Here is a 13,757-nt window from a genome sequence, read left to right on the forward strand (position 1 = left end):
TTCAACTTTCTTGCTTTTTTTTTTCTTTGAGACGGGGTTTCACTCTCTCACCCAGACTGGGGTGCAATGGCATGATCTCGGCTCACCATGACCTCTGCCTCTTGGGTTCAAGCCATTCTCCTACCTCAGCCTCCCGAGTAGCTGGAACTATAGGTGCGTGCCACTACCACCTGGCTAATTTTTGTGTTTTTAGTAGAGATGGGGTTTCACCAGGTTGGCCGGGCTGGTCTTGAACTCCTGGCCTTAAATGATCCACCTGCCTCAGCCTCCCAAAGTGCTGGGTATTACAGGGGTGAGCCACCACACCCAGCCCTTTCTTCCATTTTATTAAGGATTTTTGCCTTTCTAGTCATAAGGAAAATTAATCTATGTTTTTTTCATTGCTGTCGCAAACTGTCTCATGTTTTCATAGTGTTATTAAAGAATTAATAAATTGGATACTTTTTTATCTATTTCATAAATGAAACAGTTTATATATGATGGGAATTATTTGTGTTTCATAACTTAGAGAAAATTTACCAGCTAAACCGTCTGTAAGTACTTTTAAGAAGTAATTATTGTGTGACTGTTATAATTTCTTCCGTAAATATAGACTATTTTTCAATTTCTATTTTTTTCCTGAAGCAATTAACGTATGGTCTCATTTCTTAATGTAAAATTAGTTTCTGTTCTCTGAAGAATATTCAGTAATATATATAGAAGTAAATGAATATCATCTATAGGCTCACCACCTAAAGTTAATTTCTGTTGATATCATATTTCCTTCTAGGCCTTTTCTTATTCATTTATTTGTAGCTATACACATATTTATATAAGAACTCGATATCATTTTGTACATAGATATAGCTATATATATATAGTGTCATGTTTTCAGTTAACGCTATATCATGTTCGTTTTCTCACATTCGTGAATTTTCTCTGAGAATATGACTTTTTATGAATGTACAGTATCTAGTATTTAAAATAAGTTTCCAATATTTTACTGTAATAATGCTTTCATAAGATTCCTTGATATTTGCATGTATATCTATATCCTTAGCATCAATTCTTAGAAATAAAGTCATTTTATATTGAATACCAAAGTGTCTATGCAAATTTATCTTTTACCAAAGTGTTTGAAAGGGCATATTTCACTGAGCCATTTGAAACTTTATATATATATTTTTTAAACTATACCATTTTGAAAAGCAAACCATGCTTCATTGTTTGTTTGCTATGTCTTTGATTAACTACTGCAAATTTTTCACATATTTATTTGTAATTTGTCTTTCTATCTTATGAAATTTATTCTCCTAATGTGACCAATTTGGTTTATAAATGCTGTATACACACTGGAGATATAAATCTTAACTTGACCTTCAGAAATTGTAAGCAAATTGCTCAACATTAGTCAATAATGAAGTAAAGCAAAGATTATAACCTATTTTATTTTTCTTGCTACTTAAATATTAATAATTTACACTGCAGTCAATTATTAATATTTCCTAGCCATGTGGTCTTCAGCAAAATACTTGACCTTCCTGGACCTTGTTGATTAATTATTATACATATTTTAATATATTTATGTATATTAACATTATACATGAATCATATTTATCAAATTTTTCAAATAAAATGTTGAATTTTGCTTTTTCTCCTCACACCAAAATGAAACAAATCCTGATTCTAAGGATATTTACTGATAATCCAGTGATGTCTGCAGATGGGTTTGAGTAAGTTTTTTGAACTTTATATTATAGGTCTCCGAGAATAGGATACCTTCCTTCTAGCCACATCATCACTGAAGCTGAAGCACTTTTCTTTTTCCTGTTCAGCGTTGAACACTTTGAATATATTATGGCAATGATGATTTGTTTGTGCCATCGTGTGTGTGTGTATGTGTATTTATATGCCAATAAAACGTTTCCATTAACAAAACTCATTGAAAACAAATTCTATGTCTACTTGTGATTTATCTTTCCCGAGACCTCAAATATCTAGAAATATTATTTGCACTTATCCTTGTCATACTTCAATATTTTATTGTCAATGTTGAGTGTAGAAAGAGGTGGAAAAGGAGAGTAAATGATAATTGTGAAGCTGATCACTGAATGAATTAGTAGATGCTAGAAGAAGGCTGTGCAAAAGAAGCTTGAAATAAGAAGTAGTGACATTTGAGTAAATAAGTCAATGGTGAGTCTGTCTCCTTTTTTTCTTTCCTATTCTTTAGCCAAAAAGATTTGACTTGCTGGCAGGTGTAATAGCTACTATGATTCTTGCCCTTCAATCTCAGAGTGGTGTGAAGCAGTGAGAGAACAACTGGAATTGCTGAGTCTTACAGAAGATTTGATCTAGCAAAATTAACAATAAGGAGGTTTATTCTTAAAGTTAGTGTCTCCAGGGATAGATGATCCATAAAATTTCTGCCTCTTTATCAAAAAGGGGCCAACAGGACTTGATGTAGGCCTGGCTATAACCATTCTCATTCTCTTACCAACCCGAAAAAACTAGACCCATTTTCAAACTGTTAAGCTTCAGAGAGTTGCTTTTAATTTTAGCTCCTCCCCAGGTCTCATGAAAATTGTCCCCTCTTCATGGAGATATAAGATTATCTGGGGTTGAAACTTAGCTTTAAATAAGTTGCTGGTCCTTCTCATCTTTGGTCATGATTTGAGAATTAAGGTCCTGACACAACATCTAATTCCCCATCCCAAGTCTATGACAAAGTCTAAAAAGTAATGTTGCTCCCATCTAGGGAAGTTATTTTTCTATTATGAATGCAAATAAATAAAAGAAGCAGGAGAAAGAAAGCACACCCATGAAAGAGAGAATTTTCAATTAGATCCAGTTCCTTTCAAAGACCAACTATACTTTTTTGCCCTTACATTCCATGAGAAAAAAAAAACATGCATTCTTTTAATAAATGCTCTTCAACATAAATTAGCTCTGAAAAGTTTCTGCTAGTTTCAATCAAAACAACTTAGGCTAAAACTAGCCAGAAAAATTGATTCCATATCTACCTACTAGACTCCAGCTATGATTCAAACATTCTCTTTTGCAAACATTAAATCTCTGAACATCCTGTTTGCCCCAAGAACACTTCATGCCCCCAAACTGCTTCTCTAACTTTCTTTCCTAAAACATATAAACAAGCAAAAATTCCTTTATACACAACTTCCTATTATATTTATACAATATTTGAAATTGTGATTGCTTTTAAGAGACAAAATGGTCATATTGAGGTATTACAGGTTAAAGTGTGAATGACCAATAGTTTAAGTCCCCCAGAATTTCTCTAAGAAGTACAACTTTAAATCCTACTTGTTGAATTTTATGCATCAGAAAAGGCTGAAATTGACATTTTGATTCCTCTCCAATTTAAATTAACCCAACAGAATGAAATTATTGTCTTTGGAACCATATTTGAGTTCAACACTAAAAGTAGCTAACTTCCTTTATCTTAATTTCCTTATCCACAAACTAAAGACAAATATATATCTTTCAGATTTGTAAAGACAAATCAGATAATATTTGTAAACTACATAGCAAAGTTTATACTATTCAAGTCACAGCTGTGACTAGTTACATTAATTAATTTATTCAAGAACGTATTAAATTTGCCTTCTAATAGAAGTCTCCCGCTTGGCCTCATATTAAGAACAATCCTCAAGGCATCAGTGAATTTGTTGGCTAAGGTTGGTTGGTCTCACAGCAGAGTGGAAAAATAAAACCCTTAAGTAGAGAATTCCAAATACTTGGCACAAGTGTCACCAATCCTAGCTTCTGTGTCTATGGCAGACATTGTTAATAGATTCCTGCACACTTTCTTATCAACCAGAGACTCAGAGTTTTCAACACAGTAAGTCCAGGCAGCAATTCCCGACCAATTTGAGCTCACATCAAGATTAAGGCATGTTTCTATTAATAGTCTAGGACAAAGGTCAGCAAACACTTTTTGTAAAGGGCTAGAAGGTTGTTTTGTTTTGCGGGTCATATGGTCTCTGTTGCAGCTACTCAACTTGGTCTTCATAGTATGAAAACAGCCACAGACAATATGTAAATACGTGGGAATGCCTGTGTTCCAATAAAACCATGTTTACCAAAATAGGCAATAGATGGCTTGAAACTTGCCAAGCCTAGGTTTAGAGGTTCTCCTAAAGTCAAGGGGAGTCATGATAGTGGCAAATCCTGCTGAAGTCATTTCAGGAGAGTTTGCAAAAGGTGTTTTTAGCAGCCTGGTAAGGGGAGGGATATAAAAATGGTCCTTAGACCTGGGGAGTTCCCTTGCTCAATTTTTTCTGAAATCCTGTTGATTCAACTTTTCTCTCAACTCTCAGGGATTGCAGAAGGCTCTGTGCCCCATTTCTCTTGGCTGATGCAGTGGTGCTGTCCCTGGTATTCACCAGCTGATGTTTCCTACTCAGGCCATTTACTAGGAGTCCAGTTATGTTACATTACAATACTGGTTTTAGCCTTGAGTTTGAGGTTCCTTCATACTTATACTCATAATCCAAAAGATCATTGGAGATTCCCATTCCCTCAGTATTTAAAGTAACCCTATGGTGTTGCTTCCCCTATGGAGTTACAGATTAGCAATACCAGAACTTTCTACTCTTTCTTGGAGAATTCACATATTGAGTCCAGTGTTTTATTTTCTTTTATAGAGAGACATATGGACAGCTGAGAGTACAACCCTAGGGAAGTCATTTTACCTTTCAGAGCCACAATTTCCTCATCCACAAAATAGAGGTGATAATAATACCTTTGTTACCTACCTCAAGAAGTTATATGAGGCTCAATGGATACCTTTCTTTTTAACTAAGGCTCAAAAACATTATCCTTTAAAACCCCTTTCAAACTAGTTTTAAGACTGCCATTAACTCCCACCCACATTACCATAATTACTCACATCCTGTGACAAATATCAGGGTTAATATTGGAGGAAGAAGTCTATATGCAAATCAAAGATGTTTGTCCCCATGAGTGTCTTCCTACCTTCATTCATCAGCCTCTTGAAATAGAGAGTGTGTAAAGGTCTCCAGATGGATCCTGGCTTTCATTTCTTTTTTGGCATCCCAGCATCTGCAATCAAACACACGCAAAGTTATGTAAATCCTACACGACTATGCCAAGGAAGGTGATAATAAAATATCCTAAGACATAATGGACTCAAGTAGTGACTATTGCTGGGAAGCATTAGGTAAGAATCATTTACCATAATAGCTTTGACTTGGGCAGAAGAGCCCTTCAAATTTCAACTGAAGTCCTCTTCAAGAAAAATGAGTAACTAATAGCCTTATTGTAAAATCAAAGCTGTTGCTCTCATTCTAAATTCCCTAAACTTTATGGGAAGTATATATTTGACTTCTTGAACCAATTCAGACATGAAAATATTCCCATAGAACTTTAAAAACATTCATTTCAGAACAATCTACCTTTTCTTCATGTATACATTTATCAAATGATGGTAAATGCCACCTTTTTTGTGTCAAAAGAAATTCATGACAAGAGATTTTTCCAAGGTCACTTAGTTCCTTTGTTTGCCAGTTTCCCCACAGTAGAAACTCTAGTTCTGCCTTTGTAAAGTAAAATTTACAAATATCTGCTTTCCTTCTTTGTGAAGGTATAAAAAGGAACAAATGGAAATATACAAATGAGAGTACTTTGAAGTTGAAAGATCCATGTTTAAAAGTTCTACAAACTTTTAAAATGATCTCCTATAAGTTAAACAGGAACAATAATCCCCTTTTCAGCAGTGTTTTTCTTGAAATTATTTCTGCAAGGAAAAAATCAAATAATTCATATTTTTGTTACCCTCTCTTTTCCTACAAGAGTCTGCTGCCTCTAATTAAACATAGTCTCTGCTGTTCAACAGTTTTACTACCACTCTATTGCCTCCTAAACTGATAAGGTGACCAACTGTGAAAAGCAGGACATACATCATTCTTACAAAGTGCATAATGTTTACTCTTCACAGAGCATGATGGTTATAATTTGCATAGTCCAAAACTGACAGTTTCTGTTCAGCTGCAAGGGTCCAGATGCTGGGTATCTTAGAGTGCACAATAGTCCCAGTAGTAAATTCAGGATCCCACTGTTTTTGTTCAGGAGATTATGAGTGTCCTGCATTGTTGAAGTGGAGGATTTTCCACACAAATTAGTTTAGAGGGGCCAAGTGAAGTGTCGAGGCCCAGGCAGCATCACTGCTGTCGGAGGGTCAATGGGTCTGTCTCTAGAGAGCCCTCACAGACATGATGAGGGCGCTAACAGCACCTTGGCAGGAACCATCACACACTGTTATAGACAGTCTGCAGGTGAGGCTTATGCCCACAGCTTCATGATTCTGGCCATGAAATGTGCCCACCCTAAGAGCCTAGGCATTGTCTCCTACATGAGGACTTTCCACTCATGGAGCCCACTGGCCTCCTCCCTATTCTCCCTCCTCTCTTTCTCTTTACTCTCTAAGCCTGGGCTTCCCAATCCCCACCCTCCCTTTACCCCCAGGTCAGAGTCTTCTGACTGGTCACCTATCTTATTTTCAATTTTTATTATGTAGGGTTTCACCGTTCCTTTAGGGCTTTACTGGTGGACTTCTGAAATGCTGTTTTCCTCTCCTGGGTCTTGCTCTCAAAGCTTGCATCAAAAGCTTTGTCTTTCAAAACGCTTTCTCTGAATTGGGCTGCAAGAGTCCACTTTGGAAGACAAAAGTTAAACAGTTTCTCTTTTATAATAGTCCAACCATTCTCAAAGTATTGAGTGTCTCTGGTTGAAATGGGGAAAGGTGATAGATGGGATACAAGCTAACTGGCATATTCCAGTATATTATCTCCTGACGTCAGCCAGTGCTCTCTTGAGTTTTCTCTAAAGGCAGGTGACCCAAACTGAGGTGATCTTCTGATTTTCATCTCTTCTGCTCAGGGACTTGCCCACAGACTACTTCCTACTCATAAGGAGACCAGGAGAGAGCCAGGACAGTCACTGGCAAGGAGCCATTTCCTCTATTACCTAATGTGTCATGTTAAGCAATATATTGCTGTAAGATACTGTTTTAAGAGTTTCTCTGAAATCATGTCAAGGTGCTAATGGAAGTCATAACGAAAAGTAGACCATAAATGTATCTCTTCTTGAATTAATGAGAAGGCACAGTTCCAAAGTAGGCCAAACTTTAAAAATTATAGTGTAATGAATACCTTCACGCTCCCACAAAAATACTTTTCAAAGAGAGTTATTTGAAAGATTTTGTCAACTCTCCATAATAATAATAATAGCAAAGCTTCTCTTTCTTAAACATGTACTCTGTACAAGTGCTTCACATATGATGGCTCATCTAATTCACCCACAACCCTAAGTGGTAAATATCTCCCCATTTTACTGAAGATATTGAGGCTTAGGAGGATTAAATAACTTGTCCAACTTCACATAGTCAGTACATATTCACACAGTCAGAATTCAAACCCTATGACTCAAAAAATGTACTTCAGAATAAACTACAGAGCTGGTAACAATACAAATACCCACCACCTAACTCCAGTGATTGCTGCCAAGTCTTGAGGGTGCAAGTCACTATGCAGCTTATGTCCCTAGAGCTAAGCTGCCTTGGTTTATAGTCCTGAGCACTGATTTGGGTGGTTGTGTGATCCTGCAATATTTGCTTCTCTATGCCTCAGTTTACTCATTTTTTTAAAGTAGAGAGGAAAGGATTGTAGTAATGTCTTCCTCGTAAAGTTATCCTGAGGACTAAATGAGTCAGCATATGTAAGTTGCTTATAATAATATCTTCACATAGTAAACACAGATATTATTATTGATCTGATGCATTATTAATCTGATCCTCACTTACCCAACATATCACATTAAGCAGCATGTTTCTGTGATATATGGTTTCAGATTGGAGAATGATTGTGCTGCACTCTTCTTCTGACCTCAGAAGAATTTATAAGAATAAGCATCTAATCATATACAAAAATTTCAGAGAATTATCACTTTTTTACACTGCTAATTTAATATAAAATCATATGAACTAGCCACAAGACACTTGAAGAATATATTCCCAGCTGTACTGTAATATAGAATAACATCTGATAAAACAATTACTTTTCACCAGACTGTGAGATATAAAAGCAATTGTTCAAATGTAATGAGTCAAAATTGTTACATTTTAAGTCTCAAACATGTTTATAAAAAACAGGTGACTTTTTATTATAAAATTAGAGTGAAGGCTGCTGAATACATGAGAAAATATTAGTGCAGTTCAGGCAAGTAGCTTCTTGCACAAAGCAATCTATCCCAGGTGTGCATAATAAAAATATTCTGTTCACAACGTGTCACCTCTTTCATCAATTATTTCCTTATTCTAGGTAGGCAGAAGCATGTGTGCTTTGAATTCCTAAAATAAAAATGGCCCAGATAATCCTGTGTTCACTCTCAATATATGTAATTCAACAATTAATTAGGTTTGTTTGGAGTTCTTTTGAAGAAAGGAGCTACTTCAGCCATTTCAAACATGCTAATTGCATTAGTCTGTTTTCACACTGCTACTAAAGACATACCCAAAGTCTGGGCAATTTACAAAAAAAAAAGAAAGAAGTTTATGGGACTTACAGTTCCACATGGCTGGGGAGGCCTCACAATCATGGTGGAAGGCAAGGAGGAGCAAGTCACATCTTACATGGATGGCTGCAGGCAAAAGAAAGAGCTTGTGCAGGGAAACTCCCCCTTATAGTACCATCAGATCTTGTGAGACTTATTCCCTATCATGAGAACAGCATGGGAAAGACCCGCCCCCATGATTCAATTACCTCCCACAAGGTCCCTCCCACAACACCTGAGAATTCAATATGAGATTTGGGTGGGGACACAGCCAAACTATATCACTGACATAAAAAGACAAACTTAAAAGAATTTATAATATATCTTTATTAATTCATCAAATCCTTATTGAATATCACCAGCATCTTCATCTTTGCAGATGTTCAAGGTCCAGGTGGTACACAAAGTCATGTTAATATAGGCACATGTTGCAGTAAATGTATTCCTTTTCAGATTCTAAGTCGTTCTCATAACTGCAATTGTTACTACATTTTGCTATTAAACCCTAGTTAATTTTAAACCACATTAATGTAATGCATTTTATTTTAAAATGTGATAAATCTCTTGATTAATTTGATTTATAATATAAATATTAAACATTACCAAAATACTAAACAACTTGTTTTTGGAATTCACATGTAAAGCATTTAAACCTTATTTGAACTATGCTTCTATCTATTCAATCCTTGCTACCAAATGCATTCTTACATTCACAACCTAGAGTTAATATTTTTATCTCAAACATTTTAAACTAAATCATTTATATTTTTATTGGAAACCAAATCCACTGTAGCATTAATTATGTTTGTGTTCAGTTTTAAGCATTCAATTATATTTGCGTTCTATTTCAAGCACGCAACTGTTTTAGTGAGAATTTTAGAGCTAAAAGTGTATGCCTGCCCTTTCAATACCTCCATTTTCTGCCTCTGTGAGAAACCATTAGTCATCATTAGGATAGGATTCTGATCAAGGAAAGAAGCATGTAGATAATGGAAATACCAGTATAAAGATGAGCACTGTGACATAAAATACTATATTTATTAATTACTTCCAGCTAACACTACAGAAATAATTCCTCTGCTGAATATCTTAGAACTCATGAAAGAACATGTATGGAACCTGAAATCCTGATTTGAGGAATGCTTACTTCAGAAACTACATTATTAATTTATTGTCAAATATACTGGCATATAATTTAATAGCTTATATACTATGTAACACAAACTGTGCACACTGTAAAATAGCAGACATCTAAGGCACGTGACTCAAACAAAAATCCACAATTATTGTTATGATATAAACTGCTAAGAAAATTATTAGAATTTTATAATATAGGGTTTCGAACCTGAACTGCAAAAATAAGAGCATGAGACCCATCTATTGGGATATGATGAATTCAGTTATAATATAATATATGGTGTTATATTATAAATTAAGAAATCAGTTTTTGTACATTTATTACATAAGTATTTACTGAGTGCCTATCGGTACGCTGAGGGTTGGATATCTCAAAGATAAATAGGGTATATTTCTTAACATCAAGATGCACACCATGCATTCACCAACAAATATGTATCAATAATGACCATTCTGTTTGAAAAGTTTTATCCTACACGAATAACCATGTACGAATAACCATGAATGCAAGGAAAATGGAGTGACAAACTTCTTGGATCACTCTGAGCAGTATCACAAAAGCGATGATATTTTGAATGTGGGTTTATAGAATAAGGAAGAGTTCTCTAAGTGGGAAAACTGAGAAGAGGTATTTCACAAAGTGGGAGGACCAACTGAAAATTAGATGCTTGATGGAACAGAGTGAACTTGCAGAATTGCAGAGGGTCTGGGAAGGCTGTCACAGAGGGCATGGTGGTTGGGAAACAGAAGCAGCTGAGTCCAGAAAGGCACATTCGGAGGAGATTGCAGGGTTTGGCACTGGAAACCATGTTAAATAGGTTGTATTTAATCCTGGGGGCAAAACAAAAAAAGAGACCACTAAGGGTATTCACCAGGAAAGTCACAGATTTGTTTCAAATATATTACTGCAGTAGTCACTCTCCTTCAGGAGTGCACTCAGTGGTTATGGGTCCCTTAGCATCTAGCACCTTGCAGAATGATTTCTCAGTGGAAACTCAAGAGACAGTGTCAATTAATCACATGAAAGTGCCTTGGATTGAATGGTCCTAATATAACATATTGTCCTGGTGAGAGGTGAAGCCAGCTGGGCTTCTGGGTTGGGTGGGGACTTGGAGAACTTTTCTGTCTAGCTAGAGGATTGTAAAAACACCAATCAGCGCTCTGTGTCTAGCTAAATGTTTGTAAACGCACCTATCAGCACTGTAAAAATGCACGAATCAGCCTTCTGTGTCTAGCCAAAGGTTTGTAAACGCACCAATCAGCACTCTGTAAAAACAGACCAATCAGCACTCTGTGTCTAGATAAAGGTTTGTAAACACACCAATCAGCACTCTGCAAAAACGGACCAATCAGCGCTCTGTGTCTAGCTAAAGGTTTGTAAACGCACCAATCAGCACTCTGTAAAAACAGACCAATCAGCACTCTGTAAAATGGACCAATCAGCAGGACATGGGCGGGGTCAAATAAGGGAATAAAAGCTGGCCACCCAAGCCAGCTGCAGCAACCTGCTCCTCTGGTGTGTCTGTGTGAGTGTGTTTGTGTGTGTGTACAAGCTTTGCCTAACTCTCATTCATGAGTTAATTCATTAATTTAAAAACATTCAGTGTAGATTCACTATAACCTATGTATTATAATAGATTCTGGGATACGGGGAAATAAAACAAAATCCCTGACAAATTATCCAGTACTGTTTTATTTATTCATTCCTTCAATGACCCAACTATTATTTGAGTGTCTCCTCCAAAACTCACATTGAAATTTAATTGTCATTTCATTGCCTACATGGGTGAGATTAATGCCTCTATAGACAGGTGAATTCAGCCTTCTTCTCTCTTGCCTCTTCTGCCCCTTGATATATGAGTATCCAACCTTCCTCCCCTCTGGAAGACTTCACATGCAAGGCACCATCTGGGAATCACAATCACCAAACCTGCAGTTGCCTTGACCTTAGAATTCCCACTTCCAGAACTGTGAGCCAATACATTCTTCATACATTACCCAGTCTTAGGTAGTCTACTATAGTGGGACAAAACGGACTAAGGAGACCACTTTAAAAATATCTGAGTGCCTAATGTGTGCTAGCTACTGCTTCAGGAGATATACGGATAGGTAAACAGGTAGATAACTGTGTAGGTTACATGCAAAATAAAACAGGAAATCCCTGCTAGTTCTGTGGGACAGTTCTAAGAAGTTTTCTACTGGAAGTGAATTCTGAAATGAGGGAGAAGAATAAATACAACTTACCAGGAGACAAATGGGAAAAGCATGGTGGCCTGAGGCCTCAGAGAAAAGATAGTAGCACTTCTTAGGCCTGTGAAGAAAAAGAACTTTGTACACCCCTCAGTCTGCATACAGGAGGTCAACATGGCTGGAGCAGAGAGTATAAGGTGGGAGAAAGGGAGTTGGAGCTGGAAGAAGAAAGCAGGAGCCAAGTTGTGAAGGGCCTTGTGTTTCCTACAAGGTTTGGATTTGACTGATGGTGAGGATATAATGGTAAATCAGACAGCTGTGATCTCTTGTCTGTGAAAACCTACAGCCTGGTGACATTGACTGGACATGGTCAGATTTGCATTTTAGATAGATCACTCTTCATCTCTGTAGTGAATGGGCTGGATGGGGAAATGAGAAAGTCAGAAGCAGAGAGACCAGTCCTGCTCATGGACATATTCCCAACAGCTAACACAGGGTCTGGTGTATAGTAGATGTTCAATAAATACAAACATCAGGGGGAGTGGGGGCCAAAGATAACCCCTGTTTGTTAGCTCTGTAGTACACCCATCAGCTGCATTCAAAGAAGCCAACCATAAATTTCTAATAAACAGTCAGTCTGTGAGGTTAAATCTTTGCATGTTTTCTTAAATCTCTAGGCTAGTTATTTTCTGTTTCCAAAGTCTATTAATATATGTTCCCTTAGGGACCTATAAGAACAATAACTAACCTCACACACTATTAATCAAACTCACTTTTGTTGACTTTGTCAATATGTACTGAAATTACTGATTTATTATTTTATTACCTTATTCAAAATGTCCTACACAAAATCCATAGATCTACTTTAAAGCCTTTTGCAAACAGCCAGAGTGATCTTTGGGAAAAGCATATGATTTGGAGGCATAAAACCCAGGTTCTACTTCTAGTTCTGCTTCTTACTGGTTCTATGATCACAAATAAATTATCCAACTTTCTGAATATAAATTTTCTTACTGGCAAAATGAATGTAACAATATCTAATTCATGTGGTTGCAAAGATTAAATGAGATCATATACATGCAAATTACTTTGTAAAATCTATGGAATTATACCACCAAAAGGCTCCTAGAACTGATAAAAATGACTTCAGTAACGTTTCAGGATACAAAATCAATGTACAAAACTCAGTAGCATTTCTATACACTAATGAAATTCAAGCTAAGAGGCAAATCAAGAACACAACCCATTTTAAATAGCCACAAAAAATAAAATAAAATAAAATACCTAGGACTACATCTAACCAAGGAGGTGGAAGATCTCAACAAGGAGAACTACAAAACACTGCTGAAAGGAGTTATTGATGACACAAATAAATGGAAAAACACTTCATGCTCATCAATCAGAAGACTCAAGATCATTAAAATGGCAATACTGCTCAAGCAATCTACAGAGTCAATGCAATTCTTATCAAACTACCAACATCATTTTTCACAGAATTAGGAAAAAAACTATTCTCAATTTCATATGGACTCAAAAAAGAGCCTGAATAGCCAAAGCAATCCCATGCAAAAAGAAAAAGCCAGACCCATTACATTACCCAACTTCAAACTATACTATAAGGCTACAGTAACCAAAATAGCATGATATTTTGGTACAGAAACAGATACATAGGACAATGGAAGAGAATACAGAACCCAGAATTAAAGTTGTTCACTCATACTCATCTGATCCTTGACAAAGTTGACAAAAATAAGCAGTGGGGAAAGGACTTACTATTCAATAAATGGTGCTAGATTAACTCACTAGCCATATGCAGAAGAAAATGGATCCCTACTTTTACCATATATAAAAATTAACTCAAG

This window comes from Macaca mulatta, chromosome 15 (genome assembly GCF_049350105.2).
Source record: "Macaca mulatta isolate MMU2019108-1 chromosome 15, T2T-MMU8v2.0, whole genome shotgun sequence".
NCBI classification, from domain to species: domain Eukaryota; kingdom Metazoa; phylum Chordata; class Mammalia; order Primates; family Cercopithecidae; genus Macaca; species Macaca mulatta.